The 22,533-nt window shown below is 35.2% G+C and overlaps 1 protein-coding gene across 3 annotated transcripts in view; it reads right to left on the bottom strand.

The window, feature by feature from the left end:
* LOC115452842 (G-protein coupled receptor moody) overlaps nt 1-9,258 on the bottom strand; it is a 46,266-nt gene extending 37,008 nt beyond the window's left edge. For all 3 annotated transcript variants that reach the window (XM_030181469.2, XM_030181453.2, XM_030181462.2), the window contains exon 1: nt 8,999-9,258. The gene's annotated coding sequence lies outside the window, so the exon portion shown is untranslated. The remainder of the gene's footprint in view (nt 1-8,998) is intronic.
* Between the last annotated feature and the right edge of the window lie 13,275 nt (nt 9,259-22,533).

Here is a 22,533-nt window from a genome sequence, read left to right as displayed (position 1 = left end):
TTTGAAGTCGACAAACTCACAAATTTAATTAACCTGATCTGTAAACCCAGAAATCTCCGGTCAATAGCAAAATACTCTGGACCATTGAAGCATCTAATTTCATACATTATATGTATATTACTTCAAAGTAATATGCGCATTTCAAATCTGTGAGTTTCTTTTTTTTGTTTAACACAAGGCTTAGCACAGAACACAATAAATATTAACAATAGTTAAGTAATAAATTACATTAAGACTAGATTGTCTTCCTTAAACCTATGCCCTAATTGAAATTATACTACGGAAACGTCTCTACAAGAAACAATTAACAACATTAACATCTGCTTATACTTAAGTGGGTTATATAAACAAAAATTAATCAAGTCTGATTAGTTGGAATTTATTGGTATACAAAAACTATAAAGGTATTTATAATATTCTACTGCAGTGGCTCATGTCATTAAGCTATATCATAATATTTTAAATTTATACCATAATTACGATGAAAACCACAAGACTTTTAAAACAGACATTGGATTTGCGTAATACTGAGATACTTTTGTTTGTTCAATGATTTTCCTCGCGTCAACTTAATAGGTAAATAATAAACATAAATATAATATAATAATAATAGCGCTAACATAACAATATATTACTTAATATATTATTAACATATACCTATATTGGTTAATGCGATATTTCTGAATTTTATGGAATAGGTTATTATATAATAATATCAGCCATTAATTATACCGTCCTACTGCTGGGCACGGGCCTCCTCTACTACTGAGAGGGATTAGGCCTTAGTCCACCACGCTGGCCTTATGCGGATTAGTAGACTTCACCCACCTTCAAAATTCCTATAGAAAATTATTCAGGTATGCAGGGTTCCTCAGGATGGTTTCCTTCACCGATAAAGCAAGCGATAATACACAAAGGATACACACATCATTTTAGATAAGTCAGAGGTGTGTGCCTTTGGGATTTCAACCTGCGGACATTCGTCTCGGCAGTCCGTTCCACACCCAATTAGGCTATCGCCGCTATTTGGGAAGTACCCGTCTCTATATTATTATATAACATATTTTAAATAATATAAATCCTCATTTTGTTTGTTGCTAAATTTCAATATTATCGTTAAATGGTCTGTTATACCTTGTAAGTTCTTAGATTTCAAGAATTGTAGGGCGCTTACTTTCTCAATTTACATTGTATAATAATAATTTACAATGTGTTTTGTACTTACAAATACACACACTGTATTTGTAAGTACAAAACTATTGAATCTGATACACAAAACATAAACGAAATCATTTTTTGAGTTTATTTAAAGTTAGTTTTTTTATATATAAATCTTAAAAATATAATAATAATTAATTGGTACCAATACTTTTCCTTTTGTTATTAGTCCATTTCCATATATAGATGGTAATGATGGCAGGGTTCAAACTAAGTATAGAATCAATTAACCGTATCTCACCGCACACGATGACTCTATCACAAGGTGACCAGAGATACACGAATGCTATTAAAATTTAATATAAACGCCACTATATTATGATAATACTGACTGTTTTCTATATCAATGCCCCTAGACAGGCTACCGATTGTTCATGACTACTAAATTAATTTTTCAAGCGATAACACACTCTATTACGTAAATATAGAATCCAGTGACTGTCTCGGTGGCGTAATTGTACTACATACACGAAACGGCACGGTACGGCAGCGCTCTAAGGACCAGGGTTCGAATCCCGGGTCGGGCAAAGTGATATTTTTGGTGTTACGCTAATAATAAACGATAATAAATTTAGATTAATATTTCGATAATTAATTTTTTTTTCTCTCCTCACCTTTTTGTGCTGGACAATTTGCAAAGATACTGTATGAATTATAATTCTATTTATAGTACGCCATGACATATTTCTTTGATTTTATGTAGTTTTTTTAATATCGTTCTGCATATTGGAACTATCATTATAAACGACTTGCACCTATAATAGAATTTATATCTACAATGTAATAGGTGGCATATTTTAAAAGTATTGAACGTGGCTTATCATTCCGCGTGAGCAATTAAAAATGTTCAAACTTCTTTTCCATGTCTTTGAATAATACATGATCACGTATTTCTCGGTAATTCGAGTGTTACCTTAAGTTACCTTAATTGTACGATGAGGTTCGTTTAAATTTGATATGTCTCGTTGATGTGATTCATCGATTAAGTACATTCGTTTTGTGAATCGAGATTTTCCTTATTAGTCATTTGGTTACGTCGTATCACCGGAAATATTTGCAGAAATATTTAAATAAATTGTTCACGTCTTTACTTAGGTATAGTCACTCACATAGGTGAGTAAAAAAAATCAATACTTTAAATCGCCAATACACTTTTGTGTACTGACAAAAAAAGTAAAAAATAAAATAAAGTGGATTTACCATACCTACTACACAAAAAAATATTATCAATTAAACTGAAAATGTATAAATTGGTTACTTAATGAGTTATGAGGTAACAAACATAAAAGAAAACACGTCAAATGAGCCTACTCTTTTTATGAGTCAATTAATCAAATTCGGTTCCTAACGGTTTTACATCTGTAATTTCAATTACAAAGAATACTGTTTTAATGATATTTATTTCTTTTTGTTATTACAACTGGCGCAACTTTCAGACACATTTAACATCGTCAGTGGCTTTCGGACCTTAGTCCCGTCAGTCGATGTATCGTGCTATTTTTTAGAATCCACCCAATATTCGCTTGTGACCGTAGTTTGGAAAATGCTGGCTTAGCATGAGGGTTTTTTTATTTTTTTTTAAGGAGCTCGTACTTTCACGAGCATGTCGCTTCATACGTCCGCTTTCACGGGTGTTCACTCTCTTTTCACTATGTTAAAATATTTTTGTAGTTATACTTCTTTTGGCGCGTTAGGAGAAAATGTTGAGCATCAATAGATGAGAGTAAATTGTTACAATGCGCGCGCACACCGTCACGAAAAACCGACACCATGAAGTTAGCTTTTCATTAGTTAAATTATTCAATTTTTATTTAATATGTATTAAGTGTACAAAAAGTAATAAATAAAAGATACAAATAATAATTATTAAAGTCCGGAAAAATACATTTTTTTTTTAATATTTATTTTATTAAAACCCTATCCCCTTTAAACCAACAAAAAACTTTATGATGCCCACATTAAAACCCAAATGATGAGGTCCACAACTTGAGGGTTAACATAAACCATTCTAAAACCCGCGATAACCCTATCATCATGTCATGCATATTCATTATCGCACACGACGTAAATAAGAAGTCATTTGTCGTAATTAGTCACACATTATCTCGAAAGGTCGCGGCCTTGAGTGAAGAATGCTTTGTTGCCTGTAATTGTTTTTATGCAACTATTGCTTGCGTTTCACGTTTACTTGTCGGCAAAAGTCGTAAAGTTATGTAATTATAGATTTGGTTTAATCATCATTTTTCTATAATATGCCGTATTGCATTGATGAGGGCCTGATTTCTTATGATTTTCTAGATGAGCATCTGGACTCGATCCTCAGGCGATGGAACAATTAGTGTGGGTTTTTCAAATATTATTTGACAGGGTAGTATTAAGGCAAGGTTGTCGTCAGTAGGTGGTCAAAACTTAACCAAATCTTTCATGAATTATAAAAAAGTGTGTTGCCGATCTTATATTGCAAGCATATCGATGGCACTCAATTAGGTCGTAAATTCAATTATGACTTTATAGGGGACCTGTTTTTAATGAATATTATTCTTTTGGTTAATATTTATAACAATTTTGACTGCTTATGTTATTGAAAAATGATCAATTATCGATGAAAATAGTTAAATTAAACAAATAGCAAAAGAATAAAGTTCAAAAAATCGCATCGCCTGTAAATTCATGTTTGTTGATCTACGACCTGAATATAATTAAGAGTAATTATGAAATTGTTTATGTTATATATACGTAAAAAAATTAAAGTAGCACACGGTTTTGTTCTGGCGGCGTTGACAGTACTCCAATCACGAAAACTATGAATAACGTTGCTATCGGTCAAGGTCGCTTCTTAAAACCTTTAGTTGATAAGGAAAGGGGGTAATTTGCACAAAAAAATATTCATTTAAAGTCTTAAGACCAGACGACAGTCGTCTACCAAAAGTCGTTTCAAGAAACATAATCGCTTCACATATTACGTAGTAGGTTTAGAAATCGTCTGTACATTTATCATTTAAGAAATAAAAACAATGATAAAAATATCTTTTTAAACGCGGAAATGTTTACGTTTGTGTACTATAATAGCTGTGATGTCGCCTGGAGACAAGATTTTAACACTGTTCCTTGTTATAGCACGGTTAATATTATTTCATAACATATCGAGACGGTAAACGGCGTAAGGGGTTATTTTTATAGATCATTTTTTTATAGTCAACCTTGCTGGTGGTAGAATATATGTATCTTCCTGGAGAGCAATCAGTACACCAGGTATAAAAGCCACCATAGTGGCCTCCTCAGCCTTTATGTATCCGGATTCAAACAGGCCGGGAGACCGGCATAAAACCGGCCTATGCTTAATTTTGTACATTATTCTATATGTAATGGTTAATAATACGAAAAAGAAGCACTCCTGCGAAAACTGCATAAAAATTGGTTAAAAAATTATCGAGTAATTCATATTTAAAATATTGTAATTTGCAGAAGTGGGCGCGATGTGGGGATATCGCTTCATCTCTTTCTTTCTCACGCATCGTAATTTCCGATGACGTCACATGTGGGTATTTCGTCTCTTTTCTGTTTCTTGTTAATTATCCCTTCCACCGAAATTCAAAGACTTATAACTTGTTGATTTTTTACCGGATTTTAATAATTCCTTCGGTGTTATAATTTATATTGTGTAAATATTTGATAATAGTAAAGAACAAAAATGAGTCCGGTACCCTATTGTGTCAACTGGCGAGGGGTAATCACCTTTCTCCAGTCGTCAATCTATCTGGACCCTACTTCACTTACCATCAGGTGCCACTGTACCTGATGATAAATGGAGTAAGGTGACTTTGCCCACTGGGTGACTTTGCCGTGTCCGTTAAAAGCACTAACTGCTCCTTGTATCAGTTGTAATATGAACGCTTTAGTAATCTTTCACACCATACTTTGGGATTCTTGAATCCTTCCAATACCTTTGATCTGTGATTAATGTAGAATCTATCTATATATGTTTAGGAAATTAATAGTTATCGTGGTATATATATTTAGCAAACATAATTTAATTTAAGAATACAGACAGACTATGTATTTATTGAATTAACATTGCAATTAGCTCCACCTGCGCAAAAGTATGTCATCAATTAATATTTCCATATATTTTCAATAATTCGTGGAATTTTATCTGTCTGTTGGAACATTAAACTAATTGAATTATTGAACCGCCATGTTGGAACAATCCATCACTCGAGGTATCTGTCATATAATAGCGATTATTAACTGTGTATCGCTCTCTGTAAAATTATTTATAAAGGTCCTATAATAAAATCAATAATATAACCTAAAGAAAAAATCAATATATAGGTATACCGTATAATATAACCTAAATAATAGTACAGCTTTCTGTTAATGACGCGATTTTAGAATCCGTTTAGAAGTTCCGAAGATTACTTCTTACAAACACATCCTATATCTTCCTTTTTTTTGTAATGCATCAGTAGATTATCTTCTTGCACAATATAAACAAATGAATAAAATACTCATTAATAAATGTATTGAGGAAGAAGCTGTTACTTCACTGCTTTGGGGTTTATTGAACACTTTAATTTGCAGTAAGTGGTTAGTTTGCATGGCACGTGCAAGTTATACAACAGGTCGTGCACGGGGTGTCCTTAAAATATGCGCTCTTTCTACGGCTATTACAAATAGAATGTTTGTGAGGATGTCTTGGAGATTTATAAGTGATTCATTATCATAATGACGGTGCGTCATTTCTGCGGATATAATTATTATATTTTAGGGTTCCTTTTTTAGTTGTTTAAACTGAAACACATGAGTTATGTAATATTAACATCTATCGAATCACTGAGATACTAGAGTGGAACATAGTAATTGTATATGAAGAATCATTTTGATACTGCGTTAATAAATTTTCTATCCTTGTTTTTTTTTAATACCTTTAATCTATATATTATTTGATGGGACGAATGTATCAGTGGCGATGGCTGAAATTTTCCGATAGGGAACCTGACGCTAGATAATATACTCAGGTACTAATGTGCATGCATACGGTCTACAAATTGTTCTAATTAAAATTAGATTTGACAGAATCACGGAAGGGAAGCCAACAGGTCCCTTCGCCACTGGAATGTATTAGGACAAGTATTTCGAGAAATACTCATCTAGCCTAAGGGATAACCTTTGAGTTTCTAAATCGAGGATAAATCATTTCCTTGCCCATATCGACAAAACGTAAAATTCTAAGTTTTGGAAATCGGCATTGGCCATTTGATGTCTCAGGATAAAGGGCCCCGTTTAGTGCCTTGTATACTTTGTAGAGTGATTTTACTGCTCTTTATACACGTTTTAACTAACCATAAGGCGTGCAATTACCTCGTCGTGTCTAGTTATGTATTAAAACTATACAGTGTTAGATTAGTCGACACATTCTATGATATATAAGTACTGTTACATGTAAACAGCACTTGCTGAAATTAGCTTTGGGTTTCAATGCTATTAGTTGTTTCAGTGACGTCATTGCAAATTAATTGACCGTTTCATTACGCGCAAATAAATACTTTAAGGCTAAAATGCTACAAAAAAGAGAAAGATTAAAAAGTAAAGGTTGTCCAAGAAACGTAGAACGGATTGCCGAGAAGCTAAGTGATGGTTTTTTTATTGCATACGCCGGTAATTCAGCAGATGGACTTGATGTTAATTAATGTCCATTGTCCTTCGACCCCCACGATTATTCAAAAATCATGTATGTACTGCTGGATTTAAAGGAAAGGAAAAGAGATTAGGGAATTGTGAGAGGTTATTTTTAGTATACGAAGCGCTCTTGATCATGGCCGAGGAGAACTGACTAGGGAGCCAGCGCTACCCTGTTAACCTACAAGAAGCATTACTCATATACTTCAATAAATAAGTCACTAGCACTAGGGTAGCTACAGGTTGTAACGTGTGAGATTTTTTACAAAAATTTAATTAAGACTTACACTGTTATTTATCATTGTTTTTTGTGTTATTTTTAAACGCCACATGCAAGCATGAATTTAAGTACCTCGGTTAACTTTGTATAATTACTCTAGACAAACAGAGAGGTTCGACTATTATATCTTGCCAATGTTTAAAGGCTTACTCACTTACACTTTAACACAAAAGTCTTTGTTTATAGTTGGAATTACAACACTTTGGAACCATCTACACTGGAACAATGTATGGTACACGCGTGATGTTACAACTGGACAAATAGTGTATGATTCACGCGATGATGTTTTTTTAAATATTGTATCTATTATCTTAAATTTTACTACAATTAAATATAATTATTGTCGCCAATTAGTAGTGGTAGACATTAAAAACGGCACAGTCGTTGATTCCATTTTCTGAGTATAATATGTTGTTTCCGTCTTATTCGATAGATATGTGATTTGGCTCGATGTGAATTATATTATTAAATTCTCATTTAGGTTTCATTTACAATTTAAGACTTTGAGCACGTTTAAATCGTGGAAAGTATTATCCCTGAGTCTAATTTAATATAAGAATACCAATATAATTACTATAAATAGTAAGCTTAGTTTTTTGGCTACATTTAGAATCAGTTTAGTGCGTATTGGCAGAAATTATTCCTTAGTCCTAACGAACATGCGAGTCACTAACTGCCTGTTTATAATCCTATTAATATTAAAATGGAAATAGCTGTTTTAAAAATACGTTAAAATATGACATCTCTAAATGATTCGTGTAGGACTCGAATAAAATTATTAAAGTAAACATAAAATTAATTAACCCTTTAAACAGAAGTGTATTTTTTACAAACGTCCGGAAATTTTAATGACCCGTTAACTGCATAGGTATTTATATTTTATTTCTTTTGATTCAAGGAAACCTTTGATAACAGGACGTCCTGCTTGCATTATTGTTTGGCAGTTTTTACACGATCTAAATTTATATTAATTGGATTTGTCAGCGCGTATTATAAATCAGACGACGAAACGATGTACCTCAATTTTTTGTATTAAGTATATTTAAAATTAAATTATGGATCAATATTTAACAATGACATCTATACGTATTAGGCATTACTTCTAAACTTAATGCATCTGTATTTGAATTCTTAATATTCTAATCGCATGTTATATGTCAAAGTTTGACAAACATCAAATAAAATATGCAAATAGAGTTTGTTTTTATTTTGGACAAATTGTATGAAAATTTAATTCATTTTTGCGTAAAATTTTATTTAAAGCACCATTGTTCTAAGCCCTGTTGGAAATTAAATTTTAGGGAAACGTTAAATCGTTCTTTCACTTTATTGTCCATCAACTAGGTCTTGTTGTTTCGGCCTATTTGTTAATGATAGGTCTTTAAACATTTCAGTGACAATTTATTTTCACCCAATGGTAAACGTTTTATTGTTTACATTTGAACTGAAACAATTTGCACTACGATTACGGATATAATACGCAAATTGAGACGCATGTAGATATGAAGATATAAGGAATAAATTAATGTATTTTTAACGATACGATATTTTGCTCAATCTAGAACTTAAAAATTAAAATACTCTTTTATGTTTAAAATTATTTTTAACGATATATTTTGCTCAAATTCTGGAACCTAAAAATTAAAATACTATCTATGTTTTTCGTACCTATTAACTATTATTTTATACAAATTAATAAAAAAAAAATATTATAACTTATATTTCAGAATATTTTATTTTATTTATAAGATACAACGACCCAAAAATTATTTGGTAGAAACCGAAGAATATAAATTAAATGAGGGTATTTATAAAACTTACCAATTGCCTTGACAATCCAACAAAAACTTAAATCGTATGATTCACTCAATCAATTTTTTTAACTGTTTAAAAACGCATAACAAAACGTAGTAGAACAATGTCATGCACACAATTCTAACGATGTATTGTGTTTTTGACATTTAGTTATCACTATAACTCACTGTATCACAATATACATTATTAAAAAAATAAATTTATTAAAATATTAAATTCCCGCCAAATTATGAAGAGCGCATGCGCGCACTCTCCTCGCGTTCATATGTCACACTGACAACTGGAAATATAAACTTGTGCTATTGCGCGCACGCATTGTCAATAAAATTGTGTGTACTATGACGGGCCACAGGCGATTTTAAGCGATAACGTATGCTCATAAAAGCTATATTGCTTTGCAATAAGGCACAAATTGAGCAAGGGTGCGACGAGGTGTGTGTGACTCATTCATTTCTCCACAGCTGGTCGCGTCATTCATAAGCTCGGTTCACAACCTGATTTCGACATTATGACGTCACTTTAGAGACCATGTTCGCATAAATTATACAGCTACCTGTTTTTGGAAATACAGTTGTTTTTGATCCTTTTTGAACGTTTGGGTTAAAATTAGTAGTTTTATCCCATGTTTGTGTGATATTTAGGTTTAAAAATTTTGCCGACCATGTAAAATATTTTTTTACTACGTATAAATTATTCGTTTGGAAATATAAAATAATATCCTTTTAAAACCTACAAAATACCTTAAACTAAGTACGCAGGCATGTACTATAATTTGATACTCGCTTCAATATATTTTGTACGTCCCAATTTTTTATATCTAAGTATGCCAACAAAATAAACTCCTTTTAATGTTTTGGGATTAAATAAATAAAGTAAGGGACCCTCACCTAATCTATTACTAGGTGCCTGATATTTTAACTGCCTTAGTAACTTAGGTCCGTCAATATTAAATGGTGCCTAAATACAGAAGACTTTTATACGAGCATGGCCAAGTAAGTGGCCTGGGGTCCAATAAAATGTCTCTAAATCTCGGCAGTCGACACAGTAAGTAGGTAGGTAAGGTATTTAAGTGTATTTGTATACATTTACGATTTTAAGATTTTTTCCTTTACAGGATATTGTTGTCTGCCAAATTTCATTATTCTGGGTCAACGGGAATTACCTTTGTTGTGATTCCCATGTGACATCGCAAAGTATGTGACATTAACGGTCATATCTTTTGATCGCGTTGACTTATGTACAAGTTTTGATACAGCTTCAGGAGACCATAGACTCGAATATTTAATATAAATTCAACATTATACCTCATGCGTTACTGACAAAAAAGATTTTGATAGACAAATGAACAGACCATCAAAGTGATCCTATAGGGGTTCTTTTTAAGATATGGAACCTTAAAAAAGACGGTCCAATATTATGATCATTTTAATAACATTTTAAAACCGATGATTATGTTTATAAATATATTTTAGAATTTGTAGAAATAGATAACAGTCTTTATTATTTGTGGAATTAAATATAAAACTTGGGAATTTCGCACGGAAAGATCCCTTATCGCTGTGAGGTAGCTTTACTCGATACGCCTAAGCTAATTTATAAATCTACCCAATATCCGATAATCTCCACGTTTATTTATTGTTAATAGCTCTTACTTTAACAAAGAAAAAGAAATGAAGAAGCTGGATTGAAAGTGTTTCGCTTCCAATAGAAATAAAAGTTACGGATTCAGATCGTTGACCATATTTTTGTGTTGTTTTCGATTTCTAAAATGTTTTTGAAATAAATTAATTTGCCATGACCAGACACAACATCCTTTCAAATTTATTGAAATATTCTGGCTCAAAAACATAAATTACTTCTACATTCGACTGAACTGCTTTGCAATACACCTGTCAGCTGTTTACAATTATGTAATAAATTGATGATACATTATTATTTTGCTATAAACGCTGTTTCTTCACTTGATGAGCATATTATTATGATGTGTGACTAACTAATTCAACAGCATTTATGTTGTATACGGTACTGCCATGCTAATTTCCTCGAGGCAATTCTTTTGCGGCGGAAGAAGCAGCGATAGCCTGAGAAGCGGCGATAGCCTAGTTGGGTGTGGAACGGACTGCCAAGACGAATGTCCGCAGGTTCAAATCCCAAGGGCACACACCTCTGACTTTTCCAAAAAATCATGTGTGTATTCTTTGTGAATTTATCGTTCGCTTTAACGGTGAAGGAAAACATCGTGAGGTTTTTTTTTTTTTTTTTCGGCGGTAGGTGTAAATAAGTGTAGACGTATTTTAAAATCATCTGTTAATTTTATTCAATAAAACCGAGTTTTTTAGTACATTTTTAACTTTTATAGTATAATTTCACGTATTGTATAGTGTATTAACACAGTACATAGTTATTTCAAACTGCTTGTGTAACTATTTTAAACACCACCTGCCAGTCAAGAACTTGCACATTAAAACAACCGCACAATTCACTATGGCTCAACTAGCTAGTATTGTGAACACCCAAAACAAGCTGGAAGAATGCTTCACACAGAGGATGGCGGAGCTTGAGGCCAAGCTGCAGTCTGGTGGCCCCCGGCAAAGACACAGTGGCGCTGGTCGCTGAAGAGTTCGGACATTTAGAGAGATCATGTTTGAGATGTTGCGGCTGCTGAGGAGTCAAATCAACGAATGCTCCCAAATGATTGATGTTATTGAGACCCGTCATCGGAGAAAAGCTCTTGTTTTTCTTGGGGTTAACGAATCAGCCGGCGAGAACTGTACAGCTGCTGTCCTTGACACAATAAACAACACCATGGGGCTCAAGGATATCACGGCCTCTTCTTTATCTGCCTGCCATAGGATCGGGACGCGCACTCAGGAGCATCAGCGACCAATCCTGGTCTGGTTCTCCCAATTTGGCCATCGTGCAGCAGTGTGGAGGGCCAAATCAAAACTCAAAGGGTCTCCAATAACTGCGAAAGAGTTCCTAACTAAGCCTCGACAGTTGGTATTCGCTCTTGCTCGGCAACACTTCGGGATAAGGGCAGTTTGGACGCAGGATGGCACAGTGTTCTTGAAAACACCAGATGGTGATCAAGTCAAGTTCACCTCCATCGACGAGTTGAATCCAATAATCGCCAAGTTCCCTAAAGCGCTTAACACCTTTTCATCAGCGGCTAATCGCAGCGGGGGTCCTGCATTGACTTCGGACTTAACCAAGTCGCGTAAGAAGTGAATTGATGCGTTTATGATTGATATAATACTAGTTCCAATACAACCACAGTAGTCTTCACTTTTTATATTATAGTCTCTAAATTTTGTTATTTTCTGTTCTGTTCGCGTTCACTCTTAATTCTATACTACGTTTCTCTTTAATTGGGTTAAAACTACCCATTGTTTATTTTGTAATTATTGTTTAATGTGCTGTCAGCTGTCAGTAGCCAATTGACATTAAGTTTTATTGTGTTGCCTGCCCTGACAGTCGTTCAGAAACTATTTTTTTTCTCCTTATGCTATTTGGACACTGTAAATTTGTACACATTTTTTTGTTATGTTTTTTTTTTGTTTTATCCTGTGGTTGTCTTTTATGGTTGTATTTATTGTTATTTTTTTTTTTTTTTTTTTTCTCTTTTTGGTGTGCGGTTTGGCTGGCGGGTGGTGCAGAGAAAGTGCTGTTGCACCTGTATTCATACTGATACTGTATTTGTATTTTATATATTTATATTATATTTATAATTAATATTGTTATGTTGTCGGATGACTCTTATTATTCCGCTGATGAATTTGCTGTGTCGTCAAGTGAAAATAGTTTTTGCTCAGTAGCTGATGGGCTGGGTGACTTGGTGCGCAAGGAATTTAATCTTTCAACCGTCCACAACTTTAATGTATGTCACATCAATGCGCAAAGTGTACCAAGTCACTACAGCGATCTGATTGAAACTTTTTCAGATGTTAATGTACACGCTATCCTGATTTCTGAGAGTTGGCTCAAACCTCATTTTCCTTCTGCTTTGTACCCGATTCCTGGCTTCATTCTGATAAGGAATGATCGAGTCGACAGGAGAGGGGGTGGTGTCGCCATTTATCTCCGCAGTGACTTTAGGTATAAAATTGCTGCCTCTTCTTCTTCGTCTCTTTATTCTGCATCTGCGGAATATCTCTTCCTCGAGGTTTGGGTCAAGGGAGTGAAATCTTTACTTGGTGTTATCTACTGTCCTCCATCTCTTGACTACTTCTCCAGTCTGGAATCAGTTCTGGAATCTTTAGGGTCAGAGTACGCACATCACATCATCATGGGCGATTTAAATACGGATCTCCTCGCCTCCCAATCTTCCCGGTCCCGTAAACTCCTAACCATCCTTGAATCTGTCAGCCTACATGTCTTACCCTTGCAAGCTACTCATCACAACGCTGACGGCCATGACACTTGGCTTGATATTATCCTTACCTCTACTCCTTCCCTCATTTCCTCTCATGGTCAATATCCTGCCCCTGGCTTCTCTCATCATGACCTCATTTTTATCTGTTACACCCTTAAACCTCCTAAGTTCCCACCTAAGGTATTGAACTTGCGTTGTTTTAGTCGGATAGACATGAATAAGCTTGATAGGGACGCTGCAATCCTAAATTGGGCTGAACTGTCAACTGCTACTTCACTAGAGGAAAAAGTTGGCATCTTTAATGCCAAAATCACTTCACTCTATGACAGGCATGCTCCCGTTAAGAAAATTAAAGTAAAGCGTCCTCCTGCGCCATGGATGACACAAGGGGTCCGTATGGCGATGAGGCGAAGGGATCGAACTTTCCGTCAGTACAGAAGAGACCGTTCAGAAGCGAACTGGTGCCTCTTCAAAACTGCAAGGAATCGGTGTAACCAGATGGTGCGTAACGCTAAACGCCGTCACATTCTCAGCAATATATCTTCGTCTTCTCCTGCCAGTATTTGGAGGTTCCTTAGAACTTTAGGTATTGGTAAAGATAAAAATCAAGAACTTTGTGGGGCGACTATTGGTTTGGATGATATTAATTGTCATTTTTCAACTATCGCCTTGATTGATCACCAAACCAAGCGTCGCACCATAGATTTCTTAGCTGGGCTCCCCAGGCCTAAAATAGACCCCTTCCAATTTTCTTCAGTGCCGCCTGCAGAGGTCAAAAAGATTATCCTTTCGATTAAATCTAACGCGACTGGCTGTGACAATATCAGTCGCCGTATGTTAGTTCCTATTCTTGACCACCTTCTCCCAGTCATTTCAAACATTATTAATGACTCCCTCAACACTGGCTTCTTTCCGTCTCTATGGCGAAAAGCCATTGTTATTCCCCTCCCCAAAATTCCTAATCCCTCACTCGCTAAGGATTTCCGTCCCATATCCATTCTCCCTTTCCTTTCCAAAGTGCTGGAGGCCTGTGCTCATAAGCAACTGTCTCGGTATGTACACTTGAACAACCTATTATGCCCATTGCAGTCTGGCTTTAGGCCAGGCCACAGCACTGTTACCGCGCTCCTGAAAGTGACTGACGATATCAGAGCGGGCATGGAGGATGCCAAAGTCACTGTTCTGGTTTTGATTGACTTTTCAAATGCCTTCAATACCGTCAGTCATGACATCCTTCTTGCAGTCCTCTCCCACTTTTTGATCTCTCCCTCGGCACTGGACTGGTTCTCATCTTACCTCCAGGGGCGTCAGCAGTCAGTACGTATTGGCGATTCCTCGTCAAGTTGGTGCGATATTGACTCTGGAGTCCCTCAAGGCGGCATACTTTCCCCATTATTGTTCTCCATGTTTATTAATCTCATCACTCAAAACCTTCAGTGTGCGTACCATCTATACGCCGATGACTTGCAGATATATTCTCAGGCTGGAGTTGATTGTGTATCTGCAGCTGTAAATAGGGTAAACAGGGACCTTGCATATATTAAAGGCTGGTCTGATAGTTTCGGTCTACCGGTTAATCCAACGAAATGTCAGGCCATTATTGTAGGTAGCCCGAGAATGATCAGTAGGTTGGCTTCAATAAGTATTCCATCTGTCATATTTAATGACACTATCATACCTTGGTCGTCTACTGTTCGAGACCTAGGCTTACACATCGACTCCACCCTGAGCTGGAGGCCCCAGGTAACCTCTGTCTGTCAAAGAGTCACCGGTACTCTTCGCACTCTATATCGCCTTAAAAACTTCCTCACGCCAAAGACTAAGACTATGCTGGTGCAAACCTTAATCCTTCCCATAATCGATTATGGTGATGTGTGCTATTTTGACCTGAATGCAGATCTACTTAACAAACTGGACCGACTTCTTAATAACTGCATTCGACTCGTATTTAACCTTCGTAAATATGACCACATTTCCTCGCATCGTTTGCAATTAAAATGGCTACCTATTCGCCAGCGCCGCTCATTGCGTGCACTTACTACCCTATTCTCTCTTCTTATGTCCCCTACCCCTCCTACTTATTTATCTTCAAACTTTCAATATCTTTGTGACAGTCATAACAGAAACCTTCGCTCTTCTAATAATCTTCTTCTCAAATGTCCCCCTCATAGTTCTGACTTCACTCATTCTTCTTTCACTATTCAGTCTATTCTTATGTGGAATTCACTCCCCCTCGAAATCAGGGCGTCCACTACGCGACTAGCGTTCAAAATGAGGGTCCGGCAATTACTCTCGAGTAAAGCGGAAGAGTCACCACCTTAGTTCTTTATATATTACATGTATATATATATATATATGTATAATAATATATATATATATATATATATATATATATATATATATATATATATATATATATATATATATATATATATATATATATATATATATATATATATATATATATATATTATTATACATATATATTATAATATTTATCTTATGTATTTATTTATTGATGCGTATATACGTACATTTATTAATTATTATTTGATTCCTGATTATTTTGTTTTTGTTCTTATTTTCCTCTTATGCACCTACCTTGATTATCTCTGCACCACCTTAAGGTTGACTGGTAGAGAATGCCTATGGCATTAAGTCCGCCTGTATACTTTTGTATATAAAGTGCTAAATAAATAAATAAATAAATAAATAAACCTGCACATCTGAGAAGTTCTCTATAGGAATTTCGAAGGTGTGTGAAGTCTACCAATCCGCACTAGGCCAGCGTGGTGGACTAAGGCCTAATCCCTCTCAGTAGTAGAGGAGGCCCGTGCTCAGCAGTGGGCAAGTATATAATACAGGGCTGATATTATTATTATTATTATTATTTAATTCTTTTGCGCTTGGTCTCCACACCGAATGCACGCCCATGCACGTGGGGACATTTGTTGCGGCCCTAGGCACACAGTTAAGTGTGTATAACTCTTGGTTGCCAATTTACATTGAGAACTATGAGGATTCGCGAACATTTCCTAGCCTTCTCCCCTCCTCACATCCTAAGAGGGTTCCTTCTCCTTCCCCCCACTTCCATCCCCAGATATCGCCTCCCAACATTTCTCGAAGTCCCTGCAGACGTTAAGCCGGAGGATTCCAGTATCCCATACACAAATTTCCCCAAACAGGTTAAAACAAGATGGCCCCCAAGAACTTTGTTGGATCGGACTGAAGTTTTGTTACCCTGAGGTTTGTAGAATTGCAGATTATGATTTTGTCAGTTACACACACACGTTACACTTCCAAACTATGGACAAACGCTGCGCAGAAAAACTGAATTTCGTTTTACGGGTCCCGGGGTTTGATTCTCCCTCCACCCTAAGAGGTTTCCTTATCCTTCTCCCACACTTCCTTCGCAGCTATCCCCTCCCAACTTTCGTCCAGGACCCTGTAGATATTAAGCAGGTCATGTCGCATTGCAAGTATCCTCCGGTGTTGACTGCGTGGTCCGATACCTAAAGAAACTGATATACTGTAGTCTCGTGTTTGATCTTGTTGGATAATGATATAGGTTTAGTCTGCTCAGTCAGCCCGGAGTCTAATAGTATCTGATAAATGGGAACTGGTTCTCTTCCATGGGCTACAATTAAGAACCTAAAGTTTAAGTAGGTGGCACAATATAGATATGATAACACTTGTGCCGACTCCGGAGAAGGGAAAGAAGCTTAATCTATGTAATACTAAGTTTATACTAGAATTTTCTTTTTTATTTTTTACATCTTATGATAATATATGCATATTAGAATAATATTAATTTAAATGTATATTTAAACGCATTATCCACACTGTTATCTACATCTTAGCATAAATTGAATTAAGAATACAATCACGAACAGACTACGAACTATTATGAAATAATCTGCGACAACTTGAGAATTGAATTTTTTTATAACTTTAAGGTTGACTCAGAGAAAATATTAATATTTATAAAATGTGACACTCGAGCCCTTGCGTTACTTCTACAAGACTCAGTATGGAATATCTGAGGACCACTCTTCAACTAATCACAGTTCGACGTACCCGATATTATATTTTATTTGTATCGAACATAATCATATTTGTATTTACACAGGCAACATCATACCGTCCAGTAGTAATCATCTTGATGCCAGGCTTGAAACATTGTAACGCTTTATTTAAAGATAGATTTTTTTTACTTATGGCATCTATAATTCATCGCGTATCACTGAACTTTCTCAATAAATATAATAATAATATCAGCCCTGTATTATATACTGTCCCACTGTTGGGCACGGGCCTCCTCTACTACTGAGACGAATTAGGCCTTAGTCCACCACGCTGGCCTAAAGCGGACTAGTAAACTGCACACAACCTCAAAAATACGAAGGAGAACTTCTCAGGTATGCATGTTTCCTCAAAGTCAAAGCAAACGATAATTCACAAAGAATACATAATTTTAGAAAAGTCAGAGGTGTGTACCCTTGGGATTCGAACCTGCGAAAATTCGATTCGGCAATCCGTTCCCCAACGACTAGGCTATCACCACTTTTGTTTTTTTTAACTGTTTCAAGTTGATTATTAATTTCAAGTATACATACAGGTGTATGGATACAGGCTAGTGGCACCATTTCATTAGTTACACACGGGACTAATTAAAGTCTCAGGAGGTCGCTAGACGGGCCGCTTCCAATAAGTCGGAATAATCTGGAAATCTTTGTGGGGGGCACATTTCAGCAATGCAACTAATGATGACATCACAGGACTCGCCGTCCTGCAAGCATCAAAATTTACAGAAGTCAGCATACTGTGATTGCTTATACGATACAAATTGCTTGAGGAAGTCGACTTTAGCAAGTTTCCTTACCTCGGTCAAGACAACATATTAACTAAGTATGTAATGTAATGTTTAAACTTAGGAAGCGGTATTTAATATTATGAATAACACGCACGATTCCCAAGCTCGTTACGGATCATTTAATGTTCGAATTAGTGCTTAGACATAATTAGTATGCTCATTAGCGTCAAATTTCGCTTTATTACACCCATAAAACATATATAAGTGTAATAATTTTGAGGGTTTTATACTTGGTGATTATGAGCTACTAATCTCTTGTAATTAACGGAATTTCGGGGGCTAAAAGTACGGCAATTTCACAATATATCTAGAATGAGTAGATATTGAATTCTTTTGTGGCTAAAGAGTGTATATTATATATGCGTATAATCACATTCAGATATTATTAAGAAAAAACACAATTAATATTTCGCTTTTCACTTTAATTAAATAGTTATTATTGTATCCGGTATTATTGTCAGATTTCAACTTTTAAATATTATTCCAAAATGATTTGCTAGTCCAAATTTAACATTAGGCTCGGCGAGCAACGTTTCTATTAGCGGACACTCCTCCCCCCACAGAAAAAGAAAAAATAAATATGTTTTAATAATTATGTAAAGTACTCATTGAAACAAAAAAAATAAAATAATTAGCCTTTAAGTCTATTATGCTATAATTATACCTATTTTACTTGAACCACATTGTTGAATCGATCTGCTTACTTTCTAGTTACATCAAAATCAGTTAGTCACACTTTCCAAAGTAGGCAAGAACAAAATAGATTATTTCGTGATGTTGGCTTTTATTTTGCATAAAGATGCCTTTATTTGGCAGTTGAAGAAATTCAATACAAATTTATTCATTGCAAATGTAATTTCTAATATAAAAACAATGTATTTTATTTTAAAGACACGATTAGTTACTACTTAAAGTTCCGTGTTTGGAATTTTATATGAGTATTCGTAGACGAAATGGTGATTTCGACGAATATAACCTTTTAACTTGGCATAGGACCGAATTATTGTGGAAGTTATAGTAACATTTAAATTAATTTATTAATAACAGTGAAAATTCTTATTATCGGATGAAAATTATTTTTATTTCTTTATTAAGTCGGAAAAAATCAGTGACAATGTGTTATTGGCTCTTTAAGTAATCAATCGTTGCCTCTATATTTGTTTAAAACAAATTATCATAGATTCGATTTTTTCGGTGTTATTACAAAGGTATAATTTTTCGACAAATCTATTTATGCAACAAGGTAAGTAAATATTTGTCTAAAATGAATATACACAGAATTAAAATTTGTATTTATTGAATTTCGGATAAAATTCATGTAATTAAAATAAACTTTTTGATTTGTAGCTATAAAGATACAACAAACAAAGTTCGTATTATTTATTATCGCCACTCAGTTATGAATACAAGCTTCAAATATTTATACTGAAATACAAGTTTCTTATATTTGCTCAATCTTTACTTAGTATAAAATGTAGTCGCTTCCGCTGGCTGTTCGCTTAGATCTTTTAAACTATTCAACGGATTTTAATGTAGTTTACAGCAATAGATAGAGTGATTCAAGAGGAAGATCTGTATATATAATACATACATATTATAGTACAGAAAAGCCAAATAGATTTGTAATGTGAAGTATATTTTAAAACAAAGTCCCTCGTCGTATCTGTTTGGTTGTCTGAACGCGATAAACCCAAGAACTATCCAACGAAGTTCGATGAAATTTCCTATGTAAAGTTTAAGACCCTGTGAATATATAACGGGACTTTTATCCCAAAAAATTCAACCATGCGGGCGAGGCCACGAGTAATAGCTAGTTACGTACAAATGACCATTGCTCATTCCAAAGAGCGGATTCGTAGTCCAGGGTCATTAAAACATCATTTTCTGCCCCATAAAGGAATGAACAATCATTTTTCATGTCGTATATACTCTTTGGGTTATCGTGTCGTTTTCATGGATTCATGGTACAATGCTCTCGGCGTGGACTACAGCCGAAAACAAACTGAAAGAGGTTGCATTGTTCGAATGAAATATAAAATAAAAAACCTTTGCACTAGAAATGTGCAGAGATGGATTTAGGAATTAATATGTGTGTTCGAGGGGTATGATGTATTGTTTGTTGTGCTTTGTCTTGTCTCTGGGTTTGTTTCATCGGCAAGGATTACTCCCCAGGATGCCAATTTAGACCAGCTTGGCGGGACTGGTTTACTCCAGCTGATGGACCCCCGATTGCGATGTATTGTAATGTGTTCTATAATTCGTATATGTTTAAGTAACTCGAATGTTTTATACAATTTAGAATATATCGTTTGTGAAAGAAACTTTTCTTTACCCTAAACTATTGTCCTACAGATTCAGCCCATTAATTCCTCATTCGTCAGTGGCTGTCGTATAAAGAAAGGAGCAAGATGTCGTTTATTTATTCAGTTGTATAAAAAATCCACCTCCTAAAAACCATTGCTAGTTTTAGCTCTGTATTGTTAGAACTTACAGCCGTGTTTTTCAGTGTTTAATGAAATTTATTGTCTGTCAGAATTTGTCAATTGGTGAAAAGATTCTTTGTCCCAAAAAATACTCATTCATTATATTATAGCTGGTGGTATATTTAATATCCGCCCGGATAGCAACCACCGTATACAAAGTGCTAAAACCCGCCACAGTGGCAAACGTAGGTGTGTCGCGTTCCAGGATCAGCCTGTGTATGTCAGGTTCCATCAGGCCGGCATAATTATGTTGACTGCCGAGGAGTAATCTCTTGTTAGTCGACACTCTATTGGACCCTATTCCACTTACTATGAGGTACAGGGGGGTCACTGCCGTGCCCTATAAAAAAACCGTTTGAAGTTATTTGTCAGTGAAATTTGCACAAAAAATACACAAATTTCGAATAGTCAGTTACTATTTTTGCAGTTTATAATGTGTTCAGCAGCTACATTGCAAATAAAAAAAATAGATTCAATTCAAAAGATATAAAAAATGGTTGTGGCATGGCTCGAGTAGGACCATATACGATCCCACTATCTTAACACTTCTGACTTCTACTTATCTTTTTATTGGAAATCGGCACCATATGCACTATTTCTGTAGAATTATAGGCACTGTTTATGGCTGGCAAACACTTATCATCATATGACTGACCCTGATGTTTGATAAAGTAACCTGTAAATAGAGTTCAAAATCGCTTTTCAACACAAAAGTCTTGCTAGGAACTGATTTTAGGGGTAGGGCCGCAAGAAAATTTTCGTAGTAAAACTGCCGTCTAAGTTAATCAATCTCCCTTGCTGGCGTAGTTTGTTTGCGTGCAATGTATGGGTGGCGCAATTCTATTGCATACGCAGTACGACATCGCTCTGAGGTCCCAGGTTCGAATCCCGGGCCGAGCAGTGATATTTAGTTTTTCTTTGCAGTATCAGCCCGGAGTCCGAAAATTATGCCCTATATGACGGACGGAATACTTAGACGAAAAATGGATGATCTAGTTGCACCTCTGCCTAACCTTTTGGGGATAGAGGCGTTATGTATGTTTCTTTATTTTAAGTTATTCTGATATGTATTTCAAACATCTAAGATAGGTAATAACATCAGACATTAAAGGGAGAAGATTACACACATATAAATTAATCACATACAAATTTTCTAGGCTAATGATGTCAACCTCTGTAATTAGAATCTCTATTTATACGGAAATCGAGTGACACAGATCACGTTATGCGTAAATTAAATTGAATCTCGTACCCGTAATTAAGAGCAATGTAAGCTAATTAATTATTGGAACGTATTCAGCACATTTATTGAGATGTATACACGTATGTAGGACGAGGATGTCTGATTTAAGAATATTAAGGACATTGAAATGGAATAATTTATTTGAACCTGTAAAATGTTATACATTATTTAGATTCCGTCAATATTAAAACTAACATCTGTTCGGAAAGCAGTTCTTACCAGAGAAGAACAGGCAAGAAACTTTGGTGTTGCGCTTTTCAAAATCAGTTTAAGGTATAAATAAAACAGTACATGATACAGAGAAAAGAGAAAAATCACAGTTGTTTTTTTTTATTGCTATTTAGAGCAGTTCATTAATCGCCTTAGTCTACTACATCATCATCATCATCTCAGCCACAGAAAGTCCACTGCTGAATATAGGCCTCCCCCAAGAACCTACATACCTACATACTTTATGAATCCCTGGTCCTTGACGTGGTAAAGAATAATAATCTATGTTCTTGAATTGGAAAACTTTTTGAGTTACTCAGGAGACGATTCAATATTTAGGATGGCTTGCACAACCTCCCC

This window comes from Manduca sexta, chromosome 11, assembly GCF_014839805.1.
Source record: "Manduca sexta isolate Smith_Timp_Sample1 chromosome 11, JHU_Msex_v1.0, whole genome shotgun sequence".
Lineage (NCBI taxonomy): Eukaryota > Metazoa > Arthropoda > Insecta > Lepidoptera > Sphingidae > Manduca > Manduca sexta.
This window is presented reverse-complemented; position numbering and strand designations above follow the sequence as displayed.